The following is a 27213-nucleotide window of genomic DNA, read 5'->3' on the forward strand; positions in this document are numbered from 1 at the left end:
TTAGCTAGGATGGTCTCGATCTCCTGACCTCATGATCCGAGACTGGCAAACTCTTTAAGAGACAGGGTCTCACTTTGTCACCCAGGCTGGAGTGCAGTGGCGCCATCACAGCTCACCGCAGTCTTGATCTTCTGGGCTCAAGTGATCCTTCAGTGTCAGCCTCCTGAGGAGCTGTGACGACAAGCATTCAGCATCACACCTGGCTAATTTTTAAATTTTTGTGTAGAAACAGGGTCTCGCCATCTTTCCCAGGTTGGTCTCGAACTCCTGAGCTCAAGTGATCCTCCCACCTCAGCCTCTCAAAGTGCTCTCAAAGATGTGAGCCACCACACCAGTCTGTAAACTCTACAAAGTGACTTAGCCCAGCTTGGCCGATGGGGAAAGGCCCACAGACGGGCACCCCAATGCACCAGTCCCATGGGCCTGCTCCACCCCTCCTACCCCACAGAGCCTCCAGGTGGAAAAGTCTGCTCAGATACCAAAGCCTCACTAAGCCATGAAGACAGAGCACTGGTTTCCTGCCTCCCAGCCCCAGATCACACATGTCTTAGGCAACCCCGAGGTCTGAGGCAGAAAGCACACTCCCCAAGTCCAATTGTGCAAATGAGATTCAGTAACAGCACTGGGTACGGTGTTTGGCTGCAAGCAACCACAACCTCCTTCCAACACTCAGCAGAGGTCTGGGCACCATGGCGAGCTGGCTTTGCAGCACTAGGGCCCAGATAAGTCCTACTGACAATGGCCTTGCAATGGCAGCTTAACAGACCCCACTGTTCCCAGCAGGAGCCGATGTCTGGCATCATTAATTCGTTTAGCAGAGAAAGGGGCTTGTGCTTTGTCACAATAACTCAGCGTCTCTCCCCTGACCACAAGCCACATGCTGCATACTTAGATGCATTTGCTGACTACAAGACATACGTTACACACAAGAAAAAAAAAAAAAAAAAACAACTTAACTAAAAAAACAAGACCCAAAGCAGATTTCTTTTTCTCTCATCTCCAAAAACAAAACAAAACAAAAAACAGCAGATGTTGAAAATGCTCCTGAGTTGCTCATTTGGGACAAATTATTTAATTGAAGTTGTCCTGTTTTCTGGACCCCAGACACCTCGGGAAGGTGGCCAGGCAGGAGAGTAGAGATTGCAACTTTGCAGAGCCCTCTCCCCAATACTCACATATGAACGCACACACGCAAGCTCATGTACACATGCACACACACTCGCCAGCATCATCAATGCATACACACTAGCAGCATCAATGTCAGCCATCCAGAATCCTGCTGCTAACTGCTTGATTTCCTAGACTGTGTTAAATCCCCACTGAGTTAAGCTAATGGTGCAAAATGAAAACCCCGCTCCGAGAGCAAAGTGTTGCCTGGTGTGATTTCATCTGGGAAGCCACGGGTCTTGGGGAGCAAGGGCTTGGGCCTCAGAGTGGATCAGAGAAGAACTGTGGCCCCTCCCCTTCCCAATGTGCACCTTAGCCTCTTCCATCCTCAACCCCCCACCCCCGCCACCACCCTGCACTGGAGGGAGAGAAAGAAGAATAGGAGAATCACTTAAATAAAGTCCATCACTATGATTGATTGAATCTTGGCTCTGAGTCCAGGCAAACCTGCCAAGGCAAACAGCTTTTCCTACCATGGGGTCACTGGTTTTTCATTCCTCTCCAATCTACCCCCTGGTGTTTGCCCAAATGGCGAGTTGAAATGTGGGATGGTCTCCTGGGAGGGAAAAGATGGGGAGTGGGCTTCAGAAAAGACACAAACTCTCCCTCGCTCTGAGAGATGCTAGAGTGAGCATCATCAGAATCACCTGGAGGATTGTTAAAAATGCAGACTGCTGGGCTCCACCCCTGGAGCTTCTGAGTCAGCAGCCATGAGATGGGGCCCAGGAATCTGCATTGGTTTTTATTTTTAGAGACCGGGTCTCACTCTGTCGCCTAGGTCAGAGTACAGTGGTGCGATCACAGCTCCCTGCAGCCTTGAACTCCAGGGCTCAAAGGATCTTCCTGAGTAACTGGGACTATGGGCATGAGCCACCACACCACCTAACTAAAAAATTTTTTTTTAGTTTTGTACAGATGGTGTCTCACTATGTTTCCAAGGCTGGTCTTGAACTTCTGGCCTCAAGAGATCCTCCCACTTTGGCCTCTCAAAGTGCCAGAATTACAGGCATGACCACTGTGCCTGGCCAGAAATGTGCATTTCTAACAAGTCCCCAAGTGATGTTAATGCTGCTGGCCTAGGGATCATACTTGAGAACCACTGGTTTAAAGAGCCTGAGGGTTGGGACAGGGTGGGTTGTTTGATTTGTCACCTTGGTTATTCACAGTGGTACATTTTAAGGACTCTTTCTTGGATGACGTCTAAACATCCTAGAGGCCCAGGGCAGCCCCCCAAACCTACTGGAGCTCACGTGGAAGCCAGCAAAATTGGCACAGGCCTGTCCAAGACACAGCGGAGTAGGGCAAGGTGGTCAGCACTACTTACAGAATTGCTAAGGTCTATTCCAGAGCTGTGGGTGCTTGCAAAGTCAAGAAAACAAAAGCTTGGATAGCAAGAGGCAGCACATTTAAGAGGAAAGGACCCCAAGTGGAGAGTCAGCAGACCCCAGCTGACCAACCCCACCACTCACGTTTTAGTGGATTAGACTCCACCACTAACCTTTAGCATAAACTTGGGTAAAATCATTTTACTTCTCTGGCTCCCAGGGTAGCCATTTGCAAAATGAATGTGTTCATTCATTGAGATGGACCCGTTCATCTCAGTCTCCCTGCCTGCAATGGCAATCTACATCTGCATCTTCCTATTTCCTTTCCCTGTCTTTGAAATCCAGTAGAGAAGCCCAGACCGCACAATGGGAACATCCCACCCCTCAGATGGCAATGCTGCCCAAGCCGCTCCACCCCCAGGGGCCTTGCTTGCATGTGCCCGAGGCCAGCCCTGAAGGGCAGACAGCAGCACAAGAGCACCATATTGGTCACAAAGTTGTCTAAGCTCAAAGACAGCCCCGGGAAAACACCTGACACACTCCACACACAATAATCAGCAGGTCTTCATGCCATCCCATGTGACAGATGGGGAGCAGAGGCCTAGGGAGCTGCTGGACCCTTCACTGAGAGACCCCTGACGAAGTTAGTCCAATGCCTCTGCAAAATCGCAGCAGGTGCACCTCACTCTTCTCCCTTTATCATGTTCTCGGTTTGTCCCCTCTGAAGGAAGGGGGTGCAGGTCACCTGTGCTTCAGGCCAAGCTACAGACCATCTTCTCCTTGATGCCTCCCCAGCCCAGTCTAGCCTTGGCCTTCCTGGCTCTCCTTGCCTCAACATTGATGCAGCAGAGCTCTGCATGAGAATGACCCACGAGTGTTCCTACCTCTCCTCCTCCCCTCTGTGAGCTCATGTAGGACATGGCCCACAACTCATCCAATCTCTGTTCAATGACTAGTGCAATGCCCGACATCAGGGGGCTCAGCTAAACACACGTGGGGCACACAAATGAACAGAGAGATGGAAAGAGCTCAGCCACTGCCTGGATGCTCAAAGACTCACTCGCGAGACTGGAACTCTCTGCACAGACCTCTGCTTCAGCACTAACAACAGCAAGAGCCAGTGGTCACCGAGTGCTTGTCCAGGCCGGGGTCTGGTCTACCCACCTATTAGTAGATGCACTCTGGGACACCTCTAACAGCCTAGAAGGCAGATACTCCAATAATGACATCCAGTTTCTAGATGTCTGGGAGCAGAACCTTTCTGGGACAGAAAGGTTCAAGTCCCACAACTAGTCCATGGCAGAGCTGGACTTTGATCTACGAAGCCTGGCTAACAACATATAAACACTACTAGAAGCAAAACGAACCACATAAGCAGAACAAGAGGGCTCTGTCTTGGGGATCCCCTTTCTACTGGGGATAGCTGCTTTTCAGGCCTAGGGGCAGAGAAGGGTCTCACTGGCCCCTTTTCCCTCCAAGAGCTTTCTAGGCATAAAGGGATTTAGAGAGGGAAGCATCCCTCTGATCCATCATAGACAGCTCCAAAGTACACAGCTAAGAAAGCACAAAAAAATCCTATGTCCAAAATCCTTCATCCTTGCCATCACACGATTCTCTCCAAAGCAAAAATAGAAGCCTCGTCTCTCTGGACCTGATAGTGTCACAAGCACAGTTCAAGGTTCTTGCTTATTCCCATTTCTGACCCTACCTATTTATCCAACTTTCTACACCTGAATAGTCTCTTTCTTTTTTTCAGCTTTCTAGGTTTTACATCAACAGCAGGAAGGCTTGAAGACAGAGGCGCCCTAGTGGCCTGCTCTGACTCCGGCCCTTGGCAGGCACGAGGTCCAGCCTGAGCCTGGGCCCAAGCCGCACACCTTCCCCAGCATAAGATGGGCAGCACCGGGCTTCCCTCCCAAGTCCGGGGGGGTGCAGGGGGAGGGCTGACGGAGCTCATACAGTTTTCCTTTGTGGGGTGCAGGGTCGGGGGGTGGTGCGGCAAAGCCCTGCCAGAGGCACACAATGATCCAGTGAGATGACAATGTACACCAAACAGGATGCAGAGGAACGCTGGCCTCTCAAAGCTGAAAAGTGTCTTGACCTGAGACAGGTCTGGCCGAAGCCAAGAATCTAAAAAGCTAAGAGGAATCAGCACCCAGTCCTATGTCAAAGCTGGCCTTACCTCTATTTTCTAGAATTCGCACTCCCTGCCCTACTCCGCTGGCATTCATTCAGGGCAGCCAGGTGGCATCGGCCTCAAGCTGAATGCCCTGACTCCGGCTTCCAGGTCCTCAGACCCTCCCTGGGTCTTTCCTTTCTCTCAACCCATCTGGAGCCTACACACAAGTCACGGGGCAGAGGTTCTGAGAGCTGAAGGGAGCAAACGGCAATAAAAACCCATATGACCCCGACTCTGCACGCCCTTTCTGCTTCTTCAGGAAGCCATTTCTTGAGAAGAAACAAACAAAAAGCTTCCCTGTGGCTGCAGGAGCTGCTGACCCATGGGGCCAAATTAGCACCCGCAGAGGGACAAACAGCCCCAGCCCTAGAGGAGACCACAGAAGGCTGCTGGATGGGCAAAGACTCGGGGCACACAGAGACAGAGCTTTGCAGGAACGGGTGCTCGGCCCGCATTCTGGAGCGCCTTCCCCAACTCCCAGAAGCGCTCCTAGCATGCAGAAGGCAAGTGCTTTCTAAGTATCTCTCCAACAACAGACAGATTCTTTTAATGTTCCAAGTACTCTCCAGGGACTGTGCTTCTCTTCCTACTGAAGATAGTCAACATCCGGATTTGGGGGCCAAGGCTGAGTCCTGTGGGACAGGCCTGTGAGCTCCCAGCAGGCATGACCACCTCTAATGTATGCAGCTCCCTCTCCTCTATTTCCTTTTCCTGCCTCTCCTGCCACCTGCCAAGTGCTCCTACCTCGTTCATGGCCTTCCACCCCGTGCAGGGAGGGAGTGGGAGTCCTCTCTCCTGCACCTCCTCCCCAAGGCCTCCAGTTTGCAGCAGGGGTGCTGATCACAGCCTCACCTCAGCAGCGTTCACCAGCAAGCTTTGCCGTGTTACACAGCTGGACACATCCAAGGGGCCGGGCAGGCCCTTCAAGGACTTGCCAGTGGAGTGGGGGTGCAGTGTCCCTCACTCCCTCAGCGTGGGGGGATTGATGTTGCAGCCACAGACAGGGGAAAATAAAAGACAAATGTCAGCTTGCACTCACCCATAGCTAGAGGCAAAGTCCCTTCAAAGCACAGAAGGGTTAAGCCCATGGCTGCCATCCAAAGAGTTCACACACATTGAGGATGCGTAGGCAGCTAGTCAGTCCTCAGATGCTATCCAAGCACCCTTGTGGCTCCTATCTCTTGTGGATGGATGTGTATACAGGGGCATAATATAAACAACAGCCACAGGGTCAATCTGTCATTGACTGAGGGTTCGCTGTGAAGCCATCCCTCATATACTGCACACACCCTGGCTAAGTACGATCGGTAACCTGAGGAGCTGCAATGCTGTGTGCAGGGGAAACCCCCACACCCTACAGGGTGATGTATTTCATATACATGGCCAACTGGGAGAGGCACAGGCTCAAGATCTAGGATCCCCTCCCAACCTTGCTGACCACTCTCTGGTGTTCTCGCCTACCCTGACTGTGATTTGTCCAGAGCACCTCTGGCGAATGCATATGTCGTGCCTCATGGTCAACAAATAAACAAGTTTCAAAGGGTCCTCATTCGTCTGAAGAGCTTGAAATGAGCTGCTAGGACAATTCACGAGACAGCTGGAGACCTTCAGAGCACTCAGGGCCAAGGGCGCAAAAGGCAGCCCCTCCATTCCTCTCGTCACTCTATAGGACTGGGTTGCTAAGGGCCTTTTGGGTAGCTGGTTGGTTGCCTCCCATATCTGCCTCTCACTGTCCCTGGTTTGCCTGCATGGCAAAGGGCCTCTCACCCAAGCTGTTCAGATGTGTGCACCTTGTAGCTCTGTGTTTTGTAATGTTAGAAGTTAGGTTTTGGCCATGCAGGGTGACTCAGGCCTATAATCCCAACACTCTGGGAGGCCAAGGTTGGGGGACGGCTTGAGCCCAGGAGTTTGAGACCAGCCTGGGCAACATAGCAAGACTCCATCTCTATATATTTTTTTTAACTAGTCAGGCTTGGTCATGTGGGCCTGTAGTCCCAGCTACTCAGAAGGCTGAGGTAGGAGGATTACTTGAGCCCAGGAGGTCAAAGCTACAGTGAGCTAGAATTGTGTCACTGCACTCCAGCCTGGGTGACAGAGCAAGACACCCTGCCTCCAAAAACACACAAAAAATGCTTGTTTGGAAATCTGAAATAGAAAAAATAAAATAAAATAAATTTTAAAATAAAATAAAAATAAGCTCAAGCATGGGAAAGCATTTTGAACATGGCAACCTGTTCCTCTTACTTTTAATTCTGTATTATTTGGACATTTTTAATTTTATACAATGTGAACACATTGCCTTTTTGAAACTACATATTCAAAAATAAATTATATACACAAATATACGTACAGAGTTATATACATGTTTATCTATGCTTTATTCATCCGTTCATTTATTTTATTTTCCTGGCTTTCTGTCCAATTTTAAAGTACTACCCTGCCTTCAGGAAAAGCCAGAGACAAGCAAATAAAGATTTTTACACTGATCGGGCCAAAATAACTGCAGCTTTAGAAATTTTGATTCATTTCCCTATGTTCTTTCAAGAAGCTCTCTGTGGCTATCTACGATCTCATTCTTCTTCATTCCACTCCAAAAGAATGAAGATTCCAACGTACCTCACAGATAAGAACACTGCTGAATTTAGATTCTTGCTTTCATTACATGACCTTGGACAACATGAGAAACATCCTGTTTCTTCCTCTCTTTCTAGATGTAGATTTCAATATCTTTCTTTATTAAGTTTCAGGTCAGTCATGTCTTTGTTTCTCCTTCCCTTTGCTACAATAAAAAGTACTTTTCCCTGACAAGTGTCAGAATTAGACCACCAGGTAGGCGTCACATCTACCTCCTCCTCCGAGTCCCTTTCAGAGTGTGTGTGTCTCCCACAGAATGGGAGTAGGATGATCTTTAGGCCTTGTCCTGCGAATAGGTCACGTTCTCTGCATTAGACAGAGCTGGTGGCCAGATAGGAAACCCCCGTGAGACCATCTAGACAGAAAACATGCAGGCCACCAATTGCTGTTTCAGCCATGCTCAAGATTTACTTAAAGACAATCCAATGAAGTGATCAGAAGTTCAGGCCAAAGTCAGCAGCTGAACTTGTAAAAATCATTCAGAGCAACGCTATTTTTATAGAAACTAAAAAAAAATTAACTCCTCCAACTGTCTTTTTTTTTTTTGAGACAATTTCGCTCTGTCACCCAGGCTGGAGTGCAGTGGCACAATCTGCCTCCCGGGTTCAAGTGATTCTCCTGCTTCAGCCTCCCGAGAGTAGCTGGGATTACAGGCACCCGCCACCACGCCCGTCTAATTTTTGTATTTTTAGTAGAGACGGGGTTTCGCCATGTGGGTCAGGCTGGTCTCGAACTCCTGACCTCAGGTGATGTACCCGCCTTGGCCTCCCAAAGTTCTGGGATTACAGGTGTGAGCCACCACGCCTGGCCAAACTCCTCCAATTTTCTTGTATCTATTGATGAGTTGGGCTAACACAAAGAGTTGATTAGAGCTTGTTACTTTGCTCAGCCTGACTGTTCCATCCAACCTACTGCTGTACACAAGGTGTCCTAACTGGGCCAGGGGACCCTCTGGGGGACTGCCTGCAGCTCCCACCAGCATTACCTGTTTGCCATGGCAAACTTTAAGATTGTCAGCAAGTAGAATCCAAACCTAGGCCCGCACATCTAGAGTGGTTGACAGGAGCCTCATCACTGAGTGAGGATGAGAAGCTGGAGAATCCAAGAATAATAAGAAAGAGTCTGGTTCATTAGCCCAAACTCAGATGGAAGAGGAGGAGGAGGAGAACGGCAGCTCCGGGTGCAGCACAGTGGCTATTATGGAAACCGGCCACACTGTGGGAAGAAAGTGCCAGGTAAACACACTGAAGAGCTCTTTCACTAGAGGCTGGAACACACCAGGGCCCGGCCAACATTGCTGGAGGGCCCCTCCCACAGCGAACCCCACTTACACTGGGCACAGTGCTCTGGCTGCTCTGTGATGGCTGAGAGCGTCGGCAGGGACCCTCAGGCTGGCAATGGAGCTGCCGCTCAGGAGATGCTGGGCTGCAAACACCCACGGACCTCCAGCACGGCTGACAACAGCCAGGACAGCCACTCAGGGCAGCAGCAAATGAAGTGACCTGCAGGGACCACACCTGCTCACTCCACAGAGCCCAGCCTGCAGGGCCCACACCTGCTCACTCTACAGAGCCCAGGGAAGGTGGCATAGGGGGAGGGGTCTCCCCTGCCTCCTCTGAAGAGCATTCTTAGGTGAGGCAGAGGCAAAGCCTCTGGGAGCAGCTGGTAAGCGCCGGCAAGTGCAGGCTAGCAGGTTGAGGTGGCCTGCCATCATGCGTACCCCCAGGCTGCGAGGCCAGGGCCGATGCTCCAGTCCAGGGAGAAAGTACAGAGTCAGTGTCTCATTGAGTTCACTCTGCCCTTCTTCCCTCAGGTCAGACACTCTTCCCTATGCCCCACAGATGCACCCCAAGAGTAAGTGGAGGCCAAGCCAGCCCGACACTTAGTCCCCTCCGCTTCCGACCTGGTGGCCTGGGCTGCCTGGTTTTCCACAATGGAGTTCCAGGTGAGATTTCCTCTGAAGAAAAATTGTGCTTCGTGGCACCTGAGTGTTTAACGAACATGAACTTCACATATAGATGCACAGAATATTAAAGCACAATGGGATTTAAGAGGCCATCTAACCAAAGTCTCATTTTACCGATCAGAAAACTGAGGCCCAGAGAGAAAATGAGGCCCCCCAGCCCCTCAGCTGTCAGCATCTGAGCTGGCACCAGAACCAGGACTCCCGACTTCCTGGAGCCACTGCTGTCCCCCGCCCCTCGTTCCCCATGCACTATTCCCTTCATGCACACATTTCTGGAAGGGTGATGCCCCGGCCCCTCGGGTTCCAGCCCCATGGGCTCAATCTGCCTCCCTCATTTCTTCCACAAATGCAAGCAAGCCGCTCCCCACCTCCCCGCCAGAATAAAATGCCAAAAACCAGAGAACTAAGCCCCACTCCAGGCTGAAGAAGTGCAGCCCCAGCTTACTATCAGATAAGTCATTTCCTAAAAGAAATGCGGCTGCAGTGAGGCAGGAAAGCCAGGAGCCAGGGACCCTGAGGCCAGCCCGCCTGGCAGCACTCTTCCCAGGACCACAGTCAGATAGAACAGCGGGGCTGTGGCCCAGCCCCCCAACCCTTCCAACTCAGGAAATGCTGAGCCCCCGCGAGTGCCAGGGAGTGCCCCTGCCATGTCTCCTTTGAAGAGCATTCTGGGGTGAGGCAGGGACCTAGGACAGACAGGTGCTCAGTTAGCTCGAGCAGGATGGCGGCTCCACCGGATGGGATGGCCAGGCTCAGGCTAGGGTCGGGGTTGCCAATGATCCCTCCCAGCTGCCTCGGAAGTGGCCACCCTTTGGTGTCCTATGCGGAGTTTTGGGGTATGGGTCCCCAGGAACTGTCAGGCTGAGGGTTCCACGGGAGGAACAGGCAACGTTTCCACTCCAACGCAGGGTCCTCATTCTATGGAACCAGGCCGGGGGAGAGGGTGGGTGGGTAAAGCAGAAGCACAGTTTCCAGCTGGCCCAGACCCGATTCCTGGCATCACCCCACTTCCAAAGAGCATCAGGAATGGGGGGACAGGGATGGGGACGATGAGCCCAAGAGAGAGAAACACTCTGTGTTCCTCCCTGGGCTTGCCTGTTCCCGACTTCGAGTAATCATCCAAAACAAGGAAACCTGCCAGGAGATACATTAAGTCTGTAAGCGAAGAAGGCTCCAGGCAAAGAGCTGTCAGTCACAGGGAAAACCCAACACAATACATGGATTCTACTCCTGTTCCGAGGCAGGGGCGGTTCCCGCCCAACCTTCCCACCACCTCCCCCGCCGCACACACACAGGGACACAACTGTGAAGGCAAAAAAGGATTTGTTTTTCAAAGTCACCAGGAAAATCGACACCAAGGGAGGCAGAGGGAGTGTAGGGCCAGTGGCTCCTCCTTGGATGAAGGAAGCGGGGCAGGGGGAGGGGGTTCAGCCCTGGGCCTGGACTTCATTCCACGTCCATGGGGCCTCCTTGCTGGCAACTGCAGGTCCGTTCCCAAAGAGTCACGGCCACTAGAATGCTCCAGGCCATCTGGCCTTCCTCCCCAAGACACGCAACATGGAACGACTCCAGGATTCTGTCTTTACACACCCTGGCGTCATCCCTTTCTTCACTGAAGAGGGGTCCACACACGAGGTCGGGGGCAGCTAGGAACTCATTTCAAGGGTGGGATTCGTACACTGCTGGTGACCTAAAGAGATGGGGGCCCTAGCTGGCTCCTCCACCTTCCTCAGAAAGATCATCTTACATCTCCACCAGAAGGAAGGTTCACCCACCAACACAGCCAACTTCTGGGGAGAAGCCACTGGCCAGAAAGCACACAGTGAGTGCCCCAAGCGTGGCATCTGAAGGGCTGAAAAAGAGTCCTGTGGGTCATGCCTCTGGCTTCCTGCCCAGTGCAGGCCTCCAGGTATCGCAGCTAAGAGGCCGCCAGGTCTCTGAATAACGTCTACAGTGGGACCCTACCACGGAACAAGGCAGCCCGCCCCTCTGCTGAACAAGGTTTCATTTCCTCAAGCCCAGTTTCTCGGTGCCACACAGGAGTCTTCCCTTTGCTGGACTGCACAGCCTTGGCCCTCACATCTGTTTTCTTCCTGACACCTGCAGTCCTAAAAGGCGGACATCCTGAAACACACAGGCTTGTCCATTTGAAGGGGTAATATAGGGAAGAGAATGGCCAGGCCGCGGGAAAGTGGGAAATGCCTAGGAATGACAGGCGTGCCAGCTTGTTTTCTCTCACCTCACAGCTCCTCTTACACAAAATCTCTGCCATCAGCCGCCATGGCCGAAGCGATGCTGAGCGCTCATTCTAAATGCTGGCGTTGGCTCAGAAGAACGTCATGGAGAGTGGGTAAGAGCACCAGGTCACGTGCCACTGCAGGCTGGTGGCCCCGATGCATCCATCCCACCTGCACCAGGGCCTGCGGTGGGCTCTGTTCCCTCTTTGGGGGTGAGCCTGGCTCTCCATCTCAAGCCTGGATTTTTCAAGCATCCTTTCGGATTTGATGCTTTTGATCTCAGGGTCTTCAGCTAATGTTTGCTCTCCCTGTGAGTCCACAGAGAAGGCAAGGGGATAGATCGGTGTGTATTATAATAACCGCTTAAGTTCTTTTTAAGCTCCTCTGAGAAATACATTACCATTACTATCCTGGCTTCAATTTGGTATATCTATAAAATGCATTCACCTGTTATGGTTTAAGGAAAGTGCAGCATGTGTCACAAATGCTTTGAGGGAAGGGACCACAGGGGATGCTGACAGCCTCCACATAAACAGGAAGCCCTTCCAGGGATGCCACATGGAGCTGTGAGAGAGCAGCTGGGACTTGCCGCCACGGGGTGAATGACAAGTTAGAGGAGAACTGCACTTTGTATGCTGGACATGGTAGCTCATGCCCATAGGCAGGAGGATAACTTGAGGACAGGAGTTCAAGAACAGCCTGGGCCACATAGTGAGACCCCGTTTCTATAAAAAATAAAATAAAAATTTGGCCAGGCACAGTGGCTCACGCCTATAATCTCATCACTTTGGGAGGCCGAGGCAGGCGGATCATCTGAGGTCAGGAGTTCAAGACCAGCCTGGCCAATGTAGCGAAACCCTGTCTCTACTAAAAATACAAAAATTAGCCAGCTGTGGTGGGACATGCCTGTAATCCCAGCTACTCAGGAGGCTGAGGCAGAGAATCACTTGAACCCCGGAGGCAGAGGTTGCAGTGAGCCAAAATTGTGCCATTGCACTCCAGCCTGGATGACAGAGTGAGACTCCACCTCCAAAAAAATAAAATAAAATAAAAATAAAAATAAAAATTAGCTAGGTGTGATGGTATGCACCTGTAGTCCCTGTACTTGGGAGACTGAGGCAGAAGGATCGCTTGAGCCCAGGAGTTCGAGGCTGCACTGAGCCATGATGGTGCCACCGCAGTCCAGCCTGGGCAACAGAGACCCTGTCCAAAAAAAAAAAAAAAAAACTACACGACACTTTGTAGTTTCCAGGACTCTTCCATACACTCTCATGTCTACACACCAGCTCTGTGGGGGATGCATGATGGCCATCATTCAGCAAATGAGAAAACTGTGGTTCCAAGCACTGCCCTTGGCCAAAGCCATGTGACTAGTAAATTGTGGGGCAGGAATGAAAACTCAGTTCTGAGTTTTAGAAAGTAACTGCTTCCAAACTGCTTCCCCATAGCAGGCTCTCTCCTACCCTATGCAGTGGAAGGGGCTCCTATGCCGTCCATCTCTGGGTTTCTGAGAACAGAAGGGAAGAAGCAGCAGCTCAGAGACACGTTCAGGAGAGGGGCTGAAAACGCAGGGACCAGCCCAAGAAGATGGCGCTGGGGCCACGACGTCCAGCAGTGCCCAGCCCTGGTCAGAGACCACTGATCCACAGTTTATGCAATGCACTGCCGTTTGCAGCGGTCCTAAGCCCTCCAATGCACCCCCAACTCAACCCTTCAATGAATGCGTCCAACTCAGTTTTCAGCTCCCCCACCCTCTCAGGCACATAGAGGCTTCCCTTCCCCATACACCCAAGGTGAAGGCCAGTGTTCCCAGGGGCCTTGCCTGGGGAGCAGGAGGTGCCAACCAAGATATTACACCTAGAGAGCAAGTCACAGAGTTTTTGCCACAGACCAAAACCACCTAACTGCAGAGCTTGAGGAGACTCACAGATCACCTATGGTGACCCCTTCAACTCGCTTAAGGAAACAAGCTCAGAGATTTGAACTGACTGGCCAAAGTCACAAACAGTTCAGTAGCAGTGCAGAAATTAGATGCCAGGACTCCAGAATCTGTGCTATTTTTTTCTTACTCCATATTTTATCTTCTAATGCAGAAGTCTTTGTTTTTGTTTTTTAACAGGTGGGTAAACTGAGCCACCGAGTGCTTCAGTGACTTGTGGGCGCTGACACACTAGGTGGTAGAACCAGGCGCTGGGCTCACGCCTGTACAACTCCTGAGGCTACACGTGTTCTTTCCAATGCATTCTTTAAATCCTAGGGATTACAGCACCGCCTTTATGCCAATCCCTGCTAACCACTGGAATCTTCTAAGGAAGTGACTCCTGCCCAGAGAACCAGCAGTTCTAAATGGACTTGCTGCAAACACTGAAACCTAAACAAAAGAGGTCTATTTGGCACTCAAAGTAATAAACAAAATACCAAGACCATAGGAGTGTTCCCCAAACTTACAAAGATGGCACTCAGTTTGTATAATGGCATCAATGGAGAGAAATCCCTCCTGGGCTTCTCAGAAGCTCTTCTGGAGGATGGTGGATTAGCAGCATGCTCTAGACAGTGTCTCTCTCAAGTGCTGGGGGAGGAAGTGAGCCTCGGGCCTCACCAGTGGAGACCAAGTCCCTGGGAAGGCCAGGCCAGCTGGAAAAGGCAGCTGCCCAACACTGCCAGGCTCACCAGGCAGATGTGCTATGCACACACAGACAGACACGCAGGAGGGCACATGTACACAGCTCATCACACCACACACTACCCACATCTGTCTACATCCACACCTCACAGACTGACCCATACACAGGCAAACACAGACACAAACACACATGTGTGCACAGCAGGTGGCCCCTTGTATCCCCTAACTACACATAGGCATCGACAGACACCCATATCTCACAGATATAACCCCACGTGCACAGAGGCACAAACACACAAACCACACACGCACCTCCCCTTGTCCCTTATTGTCACTGCAGCCTCTCCTGCCTCCCTCTTTCAGGGAAGCTCCAGATACCTGGGCTAACCCAGCCCTGCAGGCCCTCACAAATGCCATTCCCAGTGCGATGCTTTGGGGCCGGCTCCGGAGGCACTGTTCCTGCTGCCCCTGGTCAATAACGAGGTCTGGAGAGAAAAGTCAGGGCCATTTATGACGGATCCTAATGACAACTGCTCTTGGTAATGGCCAGCTCTGCGGTGACCCAAGTATAAGTTGATTACAGGCTCTGGCTCCTGCTCTGCACACGCAGAACACAAGTGTCCCGGGGGCACCGACCGCAGCAGATGGCCCCTTCCCTGGCGGCCAGGACAGCTGCGCTGACCTCACCAGCCACCACCCGAGGGCTCCTTCAAGTGGGTGGCCCTGAGCAGGCCCAGACCCGACAGTCACCACCCTGAGCCCTCTCATAAGGGACGCAGCTCCAGGGCTCCTCCCTCCCTCCCACCCTCACTCAAAGACTCTCTGTCCAAAACGTCTCACCACTGATGTCTGCAGTTCTGCCATTAGGACTTCATTATTTGATTAATGAGGTCTTCCTCTTCTCCTCCTCTTCCTCCCATTTTTTTTTTTTTTCTTTTTGAGATGGAGTCTCGTTCTGTCACCCAAGCTGGAGTGCAGTGGCGCGATCTCAGCTCACTGCAAGCTCCACCTCCCAGGTTCACATCATTCTCCTGCCTCAGCCTCCTGAGTAGCTGGGACTACAGGTGCCCGCCACCAGGCCCCGCTATTTTTTTTTTTTTTTTTTATAGTTTTAGTGGAGACGGGGTTTCACCATGTTAGCCAGGATGGTCTCAATCTCCGGACCTCGTGATCTGCCCACCTCAGCCTCCCAAAGTGCTGGGATTACAGGCGTGAGTCACCGCGACCGGCCTTTTTTGAGGTCTTCTTTAAAGATATGAGACAGTCATGTTTTAAAATAGGTCCCCAGTGTCTCTGTGTTACCAACAAGGCCAAATCTCCATCCTGTAAGAAAGCAGTCAGGTTGCTGCACAAGCTGGCTTTTGCCTGTTTTGTCATCATTTCTAGATACTCACCACCACACCCTGATAAGCTAGCTAACAACAAAGAGATTCGCCACTCCCCAATGCAGCGTCACAGCTCCTGGTCTGATCTCCGCTGGGATTATCTTCCTAGGCCCACCTTTGCTGCCTGACAAATGCCTACCAGCTCCATGGAGGATAGCAGAGGGTCTCTCATCTCTGCAGCTCCCCTTGACCATTTCCTTGGAGAGCAGCTCCCTTCTGTATGCTCCCGTGGCTCCCAGCTCTTCTCTATCACGGGCATCTCTGCATCCCCTGACGTCCTCTAGATGGTAAGGCATGGTAGAGCAGAACCACTTCCCAATCACACCCCATGACCATTTTCTGGACACTCACCAGCGCAGAGCCCAACACACATAGCACGCAGTCAGCCTTGACTGGGTCTCTGACATTAACATGAAATTAGGTTAATCCAGGCATTTCCTCCCCGAGGCAGGAAACACCATGAGGAGCAGCACAAAGGCACTGTGATCCAGGACTGGAGCACGGACAGAGGCACCTTGGAGAAGCCTGTGACAAACCCAAAGCTTCTGCCTCAAACAGGCCCCAGGAGTGGGGACAGCGAGGTACCCTAGTGTGGCCAGGGGCCCCCCAATACAGACGCCCTCACCCTCTCCTCCAAAACCCACCAGCTCCTATCTGGCCAGCCCGAGGCTCACTGCAGGGCTTCTCACTCTTAACACAACTTCGAAAACAACACACCTCAGGCAGAATTACACCTCTAAAAACTTCTGCTCCTGGACTCAGGTGTGCAGGTAAGAGCTATCTATGGCCAACAGAGTTTTCACCTTCCTTACCCAGGGCTTAACTCGGGTTCAGAGCACTTGGAGGCAGGAGACGGCTACAGAATTCTTTGCAGCGAAGACCCCATAGCAGCCCTTTTTGGCGTTGATTATTGATATGGTTAGGCTTTGTGTACCCACCCAAATCTCTCCTTGAACTGTAATCCCCAGGTGTTGAGGAAGAGACCTGGTGGGAGGTGACTGGATCATAGGGGCAGTTTCCCCCATGATGTTCTCACGATAGTGAGTGAGTTCTCACAAGAGCTGATGGTTTTATAAGGGGATCTTCCCCCTTCACTTCCTTCACACACTCTCACCTGCCACCATGTAAGACGTACCTGCTTCCTCTTATGCCATGACTGTAAGTTTCCTGAGGTCTCCCCAGCCATGTGGACCTGTGAGTCAATTAAACCTCTTTTCTTTATAAAGTATCCAGTCTTGTGTAGTATCTTTATAGCAGTGTGAGAACAAACTAATACAATTATGGAGATTCCCTCTTCCCAGGCCCTGGGAAGAAATGATATCAACACTTCTGTCTACACAGCTAAAATCTCTCTGGATGTTGATTCTAGTCAACAGATGTGGTATAGACTAAGCAGGCCTCAGTAAAAGCCCAACAACTGTTGAATTATCTCTGCAAGAGTGCACGCCTTCTGCAGGTGGTTAGATTTTCAAAAGAAAACACATGCACAAACACACATCATGAGCCTGTTTTTAAATGAATGTGTGTTAAGAGTAAAGACCTGGCCGGGCGCGGTGGCTCACGCTTGTAATCCCAGCACTTTGGGAGGCCGAGGCAGGCGGATCACGAGGTCAGGAGATCGAGACCACAGTGAAACCCTGTCTCTACTAAAAATACAAAAAATTAGCCGGGCGTGGTGGCGGGCGCCTGTAGTCCCAGCTACTCGGAGAGGCTGAGGCAGGAGAATGGCGTGAACCCGGGAGGCGGAGCTTGCAGTGAGCCGAGATTGCGCCACTGCACTCCAGCCTGGGTGACAGAGCGAGACTCCGTCTCAAAAAAAAAAAAGAGTAAAGACCCTGTAACCAGAGAGGCTGGGTGCCGGCTGGCATTTGGCACTGTGCAGACATCTCAGCTCTTAGTGCCTCTACATCTCAGAACAAAGGTCGGGACTCCTTCTAGCCAGCCCTGCATCCTGTGAGTGGAAGCAGCAGCTGCAGGGGTTAGGTGGAGGTGAAAGGCTGCTCTCAAGACTCAAGTCTTGGCTGTGCACTTCTCAGCACCTTCCTTGCCCAGGGCTGACAACAAGTACTTACCTGACTGAACTCCATCCCCTCACAGCTATGCACTCCCTGGGTGTCATATCTGACTCAGGACCATGGCCACAACCACATGAGGGACCCCTGAAACACATGGGCCATTCATTCCAACTGCTGCACCACAAGAACAGGTACAGCCTTGCTGGGACCTCGTCATCCTTTGAGCTGGGTACACAGAAAGCTGCGAATTGGAAGGAGCAGCTCCCCCCCCATACCTTGATCCAGCTTTTGGGTCCTCACGCTGTGGGCCAGGGCTAAGCAGAACATAGAATGCGAAGCAGGTTGTTATAACTGACAAATGATAAACCAACATTCTCCTCTGTATTTATTTACCAGCTTAGGTTTCGTCAACTGAAGAATTACTACTTGTTTTGAGTCTTTACTCCCTTTCCCTCATCTCCTGACACCAGGAATGCCCTCCTCTACTTTCTCCATTAATCTTCAGCCTGACAGTTAGATCCTCGTCTTCTCCAGGCAACTTCCCTGAATTTCTCCAGGCCCCACCGAAGACCCCTCCCTCCTACAGGCCTGAGCGCTAGAACTACGCACAAAGGCATCTAAGTTACCAAAGAGCAGAGACAAAACAGCATGGCAAAGGCCTGTCTCGCCCACCAGATTCTTGGGGGTTTTGTGGGGGGGTTTGTTTTTGTTATTGTTTCTGTTTTGAGACAAGGTGTCACCCTGTCTCAGACCCAGGCTGGAGTGCAGCCTCGACCTCGCGGGCTCAAACGTACATCCCACCAAGTAGCTGGGACCACAATGTGCCACCACATCTGGCTTTTTTTTTTTTTTTTTTGTGGAGACAGGGTCTTGAACTCCTGGGCTCAAGCAATCTTCCTGCCTCAGCCTCCCAAAGCACTGGGATTACAGGCATGAACCACCATACTTGGCCACCAGATTCTTAAACGTGTCGAGGGCAGGAACAGGGTCCTCCATATGGGACTGAGACCAAAGGAAAAGTGGAAGGCGCCCAGGCTGTCTATGAGCCTGAGAGGTGAGCACAGCGGGCTGGCACAGCCGCCCTGTGGAGTACAGCAGGAGGGAATGCGCTCTCCAGGCACCAGCTGCTCTCAGGGTTTAAAGTGCTTATCCAGGCTCGTTTCTAGCTCTGGTGCCACCGACATAGAGTTGGGAATTTCCTTCAGCCATAAGCCATTCCCCAAAGCTGAATGCATCCGTTGTGGAAGACACCGGTGTGAAATAATTTTCAAAGAGCTCACAAAGAGAAGAGAACACATCTGAGGTAGTCCCAAAAGGAAATGTCCTGCGGAGAAAGCTGATGGAAGGGCTAGAGAAAACAAGAGAGAGAAAATCCCCCTCATAATCCTGCCTGAATGAGAAAGAACATCATTTAGGGAAGCTGGTTTCTCATTTTCTCCCCACTGCCAAAGTACTATTTTGGCATCTCTTTACAACTCACAGACATCCTTTCAGAATTTGTAAATGATTTCCCTTAATTCCTGCCCTACAGAAAATACCTCCTTTATGCCTCCAAATAGCTGCAAGCCAGTAAGCATCTATTACCCGCACATCAATCCCTAAGAGCTGTCAAATAGCCTCAGCTCTCATGCTTACAGCCCCCCAAACCTAACAGATCAACACCTTTTACATTCAAGACTCAAACATGTATATCGAAGCTCTGCACATGCACCGAGATCCCAACCCCAAAAGCCCACACAGACATAAATGTCACCTTCTCTCAGGAGTCCCCAGTTCCTGCTCCTGCCCCTTTGAGAAGTTGGGATGAGAAGGACCCAGAGTGCAGCATGAGTTACGGGAGCTACCCACAATCATCTTTAAACTCAGCCCTGCAGGAAGAGCCCCAAGGCTAGTGTGACATGGAAACTCCAGCATCTGGAGCTGGCTGGGACTGTAAGAACAAGCAGTTTATAATCCAGCAGTCTCCCTGAAAAAACCACTATCGACAATCACTACAGGCCGGTGCAGTGGCTCACGCCTGGAATCCCAGCACTTTGGGAGGCCAAGGAGGGTGGATCACGAGGTCAGGAGTTCGAGACCGGCCTGGCCAACATGGTGAAACCCCATCTCTACTAAAAATACAAAAATTATCCAGGCATGGTGGTGTGTGCCTGTAATCCCAGCTACTCAGGAGGCTGAGGCAGGAGAACTGCTTGAACCCCGGAGGCAGAGGTCGCAGTGAGCCGAGATCACACGACTGCACTCCAGCCTGGGCGACAGAGAGACTCCGTCTCAAAAAAAAGAAAAAAAAATTAGCCGATCGTGGTGGTGAGCACCTGTGATCCCAGGTACTCAGGAGGCTGAGGCAGAAAAATTGCTTGAACCCAGTAGGCAGAGGTTGCAATGAGCCGAAATCACACCACTGCACACCAGCCTCGGCGACAAGAACAAGAGGCTGTCTCAAAAAAAAAAAATAAAAAAAAATTCACTACGGTACCTTCCTTGGAAAGACCTGGAAGGATTTATTTCATCTCGTCCCCATCATCACCATTCATGTGTCCATCCACCCTCTCACTTAAATATGCGCTGCGGCACTCACAGAACTCGACTTATCTAATTCCCAAATGGGTCTCTCACAGCCATCCACTAGCAAAGCCAGAGACACTGGGGGAGTATCTGCAGCATTTTTTTTTGCCACTGTCATTAACACTCAGCAGAATCCAGAAGATGACTTCACCCCCTACCACCATGCCCTGGCCCCAGCTCCCAAATCAATCAATACGTCCAGCCCCCTGCCAATGTGGTTCAACAAATGTCTATTTTCAAAGAAACCTAAGCTGGCGGCTTCTGGTTCACTTTCCTCATAACTCATCACCAACTATTTGTGGGATGTGGAGGGCAACCGTCCTGAGCCTGCCCCCTCTGAATTAGGAAGTCCCCAGGTGCCAGCAGTAAGAGGCACTCAAACCCAGGGAGGCTCACGCTACAGGGGTGCCTCCTGCACACACTGATGATGGGGTAAGTCCCTTTTCTTGGTCACCCAGCCAGACAGACTGCAGTGCCAGGTCCTCTGGGCACAGTGGGAGTGACAAGCACTAGCGGCAGGCCAGACACCATACAGCAAAGCTGTAGTTCAAATATGTATTGTATGTGTCTGGCTTTCACACGGAGTTTGCAACCTGCCAGTTAGTAGTGTTTACCTTGGTAAAAATTCACGGGAAATCTTAGTCTGACAGGCCCAGAGTTTATTTTACTGCCAGATAAACAACTTTCTTTGATAAATCATCCGTGTGATAGTGTTCCTGAAAGACTAAACAAAGATTTCAAGCACAATCTATAGGCCTTTGAGAAGCCTTCCAAAGTGAAGGCATATTTAATTGGCCACCCTAAGGTCGGGACGGGGCAATGGTCTGACATTTCTTTGGCCATTTGTTCTTCTGAAAAAAAAAAAAAAAAAAAAAAAAAAAAACCGGATTGGGGCTTCCAGCACATTTCTGCAAAACTGGATGAAACTTACCAATATTTAAACGCTCGTTCGCATTATAATGAATAGCCTATTTTTGGTTAAAGGAAGTGAATATCACAAGGCAGGTGTTGGGGTTGGGGTAGGGGAACGGAAAAGTGCCCCAGAGATATCTCTGGAGATAAACGGAGGACAAAGTGAAGTAAAACAGCACAAAGGGGCTCTGAAGTCCCTCAAACATAGGCCCCGCTAAATTAGAAGAAGAACATGTTAGGTAGAGTGTTTCTAAAAAACACACAAATGAAAACTTCAGTGGTCCTATCCTGGAACACCAGGCAGTCACCGCTCCCACATTCAGCCCTCATCACTGTCTGGAGGCTTCCAGGTTTACACTGACATAGGATGTCATCTCACTAAAACCCAGATCTCCTAACTTCTAGTTAGGGTTTGGCTTTCCGAGGGGGAGTTGTTTGTTATTGTTATGGTTAATTACAGCACCTTGAAGCTGCATGAAGCAGTTCTCTTTGTGGGTTTTGTTTTGTTTTTGAGACGGAGTTTCGCTCTATCACCCAGGCTGGAGTGCAGCAGCGCAATCTCAGCTTACTGCAACCTTGGCCTCTAGGTTCAAGCGATTCTCCTGCCTCAGCCTCTGAAGTAGCTGGGATTACAGGAGCCTGCCATCATGCCCGGCTAATTTTTGTATTTTTAGTAGAGATGGGGTTTCGCCATTTTGGCCAGGCTGGTCTTGAACTTCTGACCTCAGGTGATCCACCCACCTCAGCCTCCCAAAGTGCTGGGATTACAGGTGTAAGCCACCGTGCCCAGCAGCCTAAAGCTTTTAAAGGTCTTCCAAATGGGTTTTTTAAAAGACTTCTTCAGTTTAATCCTCCGTTAACCAGAGAATTAACTAGCATATTCCATTCTTCTCCCTAAAAAACTTTCCCCCCAACAAGCTGATTTCATTAGTGCTAGAACTTTCCTTCCTAGGCTGAATGTCATCCTAAAACAATTTTTTCCAATAAGAAGACATAATAATTATTACAGATTGAATAGCCACCATATTCCAGGAACTGTCCACACTTGATTAAATCCAATTCTCCCAACAGAGTCATGTAGGAATTCTCATCCATAGTTTGCTGATGAGGAGCCAGGCTCAGGGAGGTTAAGAGACTTTCTGGTGGTTGCTTAGCTTATAGGGTAGGGATTTAATCCAAGTCTGTCTGGCCCAGAGCCTGTGTTCTTTCCATTCTGCTACACTGCCAGCTTTCCCACCAAGAAGGGAGCCAATGATTGCTGAGCTCCTTCTGTGTGCTGGGCACAGACATCAGTCCATTTAAATTCTACAAACCCTAAAGGTAAAGGAGCACCTGATGCCCCTGCCCAGGAAGCTCCTCAACTACCGTCCTGCATGATGGGTGTGGGAGGATGGGAAGGAGCAGGAGTGTGCAATCTGGCCTGGATGCCAGGGAAGTGCTGCTGGGCAGTAACAGGGATCCAGGTAGAGTGCTCTTGGGTCACTGAATGCCTAACTCCTTTATTTTTTTGTCTTATTTCCTTCAGTCAATAACGTGAGGGCACGGACTGGCTGATCTTTGAGGTCCTATCCAACTCAACACAGCTTTACAATGGCAAAGTGGTACAGGGGCTTACTTCAGTAGCACACATGGTAAAACTGGAACAATACAGAGAAGATTCACATGGCCACCGTGCAAGGATAACACGTGAGTTCGTGAAGTGTTCCGTATTTTTAAAGAATAAGATACAGTCTTCAGTAGCACAGCTAGGCAATTATAGTTAACAATAATTTATTGTATATTTCAAATTAACTAGAAGAGTAGATTTGGAACATTTCCAACACAAAGATCAGTGTTTCAGGTGGTAGATATCCCAATTACTCAATTTTTTTTTTTTTTTTTGAGACAGAGTCTTGCTCTGTTGCCCAGGCTGGAGTACAATGGTGTGATCATTGCCCACTGTAGCCTCAAATTCCTGGGTTCAAGCAATCCTCCCACCGCAGCCTCCCAAGTAGCTGGGACTACAGGTGCATGCCACCATGCCCAGTTAATATTTAATTTTTAATGGGGATGGGGTTTCACTATGTTGCCTGGGGTCTTGAGGCTGGTCTCAAACTCCTGATCTCAAGCCATCCTCCTGCCTCACCCTCCCAAAGCACTGAGATTACAGACGTGAGACAGCATGCCCAGCCCCAATTACCCAGGTTTGATCATTACACATTGGATGCTTTTATCAAAATATCAAACATACCCCATAAATATGTGCAACTATTTTGTATCCATTAAAAAAATTTTAAGTGGTACAGGTGAGCAACGCAGCACCCAAAGAAACGGGCAGTTCCCATGAGCTGTGAACAGCCCCCTCATCCCACTCATCCCTTGTCCCTCTTTCTCTACCTACCTCCAGAAAAGCTTCAGAAAATAAGGGTGAACTTATTTCTCCATGTTCACCATGTTTAATTGGCTGCCCAGTTAAACTCCCCTTCTCTCCACTCCCCTTCTTATGAGAGTTTATAGTCATATCCAAAGATGAGGACATGATGCATAACAACATAAGCCAGATGCAAAAGGGCAAACACTGGCTCGGCCTCCATCTCTTCACTGCCTACCCATCCCCTGCCCTCCACCTCCCATGCACAAGAAGGCTGCTCAGAAAGAGACACAGGCTCTCAGCTGGGACTCACACCTCTAGTGCACTGAGCAACGGGCCAATCTCAGGTTTTTATGCACATAAAACATCCTAACGATTAGCTCCATTTTGTGCAGATCTGTGGATAGGATATGTATCTTCAGTAACAATAAAACCCAGTTGTTTTCCACCTATCAATTCCACCCCCAGGGTAATAATTCCTTCCATGTCTAATTTTACTTTGACTGAATGAGATTCTGGATGTTGGGGCTTCTTTTAAACATGTATACATGTATATGCTCAGTCACCCAAAACAGAGCATGTAGTTTTCCTTGAACTTAATACACAAGTTGCCAACATCCACCTTGAAAAGAGCCTTCTCCTTTATAAAAAAAAAAAAAAAAAAAAGAAGAAGTCCATCATGCCTGTAATCCCAGCATTTTGGGAGGCCAAGGTAGGGGGATCACTTGAGGTCAGGAGTTCAAGACCAGCCTGGCCAACATGGTGAAACCTCATCTCTACTAAAAATACAAAAATAGCCAGGTGTGGTGGTGGGCACCTGTAGTCCCAGCTACTTGGGAGGCTGAGGCAGAAGAATCACTTGAGCTGAGATCATGCCACTGTGCTCCAGCACGGGTCGAGCGAGACTCAGTCTCAAAAAAAAAAAAAAAAAAAAAAAAATTCCAACATCCACGTCCCGCATCCCCTATCATTCATACACTCAGCTGACAAACTTTCATTTTATGCCTACCATGTATAAGACACTGTGCCAGGGACTATTTGAGTGTAAATAGGCCTTACTTTATTCATTCTAAGATACAGATTTTCTGCACATTTCTGCAAGAAGTATGGTTTTTTTGTTTTTTGTTTTTTGTTTTGTCAGTAGTGCAAACTGAACAGTGTGTCTCACAATTAACAGGCATCTCCCACCAGGTAAAACATGGCATCAGATAGAGAGCCTGCTCTCAGGCAGCCTGAAGGTGCTGCAGTGACTGTGCTAGCAGCCAGTTTGCTTCAACTTTGGGAGGAAACCCAAGGTTTAGTTTGGAAAGGCTGAGCCTACTTTCTGCAAGAACTCAAACTGCCCATCAGAGTAAAACACTGTCCCCCAAACAGCAGCACAGTCAAGACACCTTGAAAGAAGTTGGAGGCAGAGTGAGAACAGATTAGTGGAGGTACGGACGTGCAGGAAACTGAAAATCTTTCTACTAGGAAATACTCCCTAATGCTAACTGTGAAAGCTGATGTTCTTTTCCTTCCTATTTGACTAACGTTAGTGTTGCATAGTACAACCTTTCTCTTTATGAGGAAATATATAAATGGAAAAAAGAATCCTTCCAGAAGGCAAGGAAAGTTTCTAGAGGCAAAGAAATCCTTTCCATAGGGAGAAAATACTGGGCTGAAGAAATTGCCACCTGAGCTCTCAAGCTCAAAACACTGAAGAAAGCAGTACAAGTGGAAGCTCTGAACTCTCCTAGTGGAAGTATATCACCATGCAAATTTCCCCCAGGAAAGCTTACGGGTGTTTACAGATACTACAGAAGAAGCTAGAGAAAGTGGCCAGAGGCAGGAATTAACCTCACCACAATTATAAATAAATCAGATCCTCATATCCCTGGGATAAACCAACCCAAAGGGAAGACGGCTGTGGGTGCTGAGCTGTTAACAGCAGGATGATTAGTGTGGCGGCTTGCAAATACTATATTGGGCTATTTAAGAGGCAAGAGTGGCACCCTGTTGTCACAGAGCAGGAAAAGCAGAGAGAGAACAAAAAGCAGAGCCCTGCAAGCTGATGGAAGCCAGCAGGCAGGCTGGTCGCCATGTTCAATGCGGTGACTTTGCCCGTCTAAGTCTTGGCTCCCACATCTGCTGCTTGATCCAGGCTGATGAGCTGCATTCCTGAGCATCAGCACACAAGCTTTTCTGCTCATGTTTTTTTCCTGTTGGGGAAAATATGTGCCCTGAACTGAGGGGGTACAGTGCAGGGCTGGAGACACGAGTGACTAAGCAGATCTGCCAAGGGGTTAAAGCGCACTGCATGCCGAGAAGGTTAGGGGTCAGACATGCCCAGCTCCACAGGGGCTGCTGGAGACCACAGATGCAGTGGCAGGGGGACGAGGGTGCTGCTTACCCAGGGAAATGCACCCCTTGTTCCCGGGGCTCACAGAGAGCCTTCTAGCAACCTGATGTCTTCCCACTGGGGATGTCAGGGCCACTTAATGCAAAGTTTGATCCCTGGAGGAGGGAGTCAAGCATTCTCTTTCTTCTCTGCTGTGTGTCAGCTTGCATTGTTCAATTTCTTTGTTTCCTAACTGAATCCCATCAGTGTGGCTGACTGCCTCACTTACTTGAAGTGAGCTGAGCTAGGAAACACGTTTCTCGACAAGGCTGCATTCTCTGAGGTGCTAAGAAGGGCAGAGCTAAGCTCAGCCCCTGCAGAGAGAGAGAGAGAAAAAAATCCCTATATATTGTTTTATGAGAACATTACAGACAAAAAACCAAAAAGGTTTCTCCTGCAACCAGCTCAAAGAAGCCTGCCATACACCATACGCACACTAAGGAGGTCAGCACCTCCGCGGCGGAGGCCAGCGGCTGTGCATCGACTCTTAAGTGAGGAGGGCAGGTGGCAGAGTGTAAAAGGACTCCAGTTGGGAAAGTCAAATTCCATCTTTATCAAATAAGAGGACTGGATAAGATGACCTCTGAGGTCCAGGAGGGACCCAAAAGTTCTGTGAACCCAAGAAGAAAATATTGTCAGTGCTAAAGGAATCCAATCCCAAACAGCTAATCACTCAGATTCCGCAAACCCTGATTGGCTATCGACATGAGATCCTCCGTCCTCTTCTGTGTACAGAACGCTGGCTGATTTGGCAGGTGCCTGCTGCCATGGGAAGAAGATGTCCATCCCAGATGAGTTACCTGAGTGCCCTCTAGACCCCTGCCCTGAACCTTAAGGTCAACCTTGCCAGATTCAAATTCTTTCCCAAGGCTTGCCTCTTCAGCCTATGTGGTAAAGGGTCTGAATCCTCCAACTTCTTTTTTAAAAAATAATACTCATGTACTACATTTATTTACAGGAAGAGTTCCACCCTCGATCTGTACCTATAGAACTCAGAAAGCACTAGGTATACAGGGAATCCTCACTGACGAATTTGAGTTAATGCAGAAACAGACAAGTAACTCACACTGCTGCATCACAGAGAACACATCAATCTTCCCCATGCATGGAAATAGGATACGCGCTCTCCAGTTTAGCTCTGGTGGCCATCTACATCCAGCTTCCATCTTCATCCACAATTGCAATACCCTGAGAATGACCCTGTCGTGAGGCATGATGCCCTCCGACTTGCATGTGTCCTCCCACTTGTGTGCAGCTTACTTTGACAGGGCTCTTTGCGGGAACAAGACCCTTCCGTGTACTTTACCATGTTCGATTAATGAAAACATGGACTGGGATGCCTCCGAATGGACTCACATCACCTATCTTTAGTTTTCCAGATAAGAATTCTGTAAGAAATCCGATCTCAGGGACACAAGGCAGGAATTATGAGAAACACATTGTTCAGCATCACGCTGATCCTTCTGAAAGTGTGGCTT

The 27213-nt window shown here is 49.8% G+C and overlaps 1 protein-coding gene and 1 non-coding gene across 2 annotated transcripts in view; one reads left to right on the forward strand and one right to left on the reverse strand.

Moving 5' to 3' along the window:
• SFRP1 (secreted frizzled related protein 1) overlaps positions 1 to 27213 on the reverse strand; it is a 47799-nt gene that overhangs the window by 13711 nt on the left and 6875 nt on the right. The window lies entirely within an intron of this gene.
• LOC116462209 (U6 spliceosomal RNA) lies at positions 22616 to 22722 on the forward strand. Its single transcript, XR_004246297.1, has one exon. It is a non-coding gene; the product is annotated as a U6 spliceosomal RNA (small nuclear RNA).

Source organism: Hylobates moloch, unplaced genomic scaffold, assembly GCF_009828535.3.
Source record: "Hylobates moloch isolate HMO894 unplaced genomic scaffold, HMol_V3 SCAFFOLD_22, whole genome shotgun sequence".
In the NCBI taxonomy this organism is placed as follows: Eukaryota; Metazoa; Chordata; class Mammalia; order Primates; family Hylobatidae; genus Hylobates; species Hylobates moloch.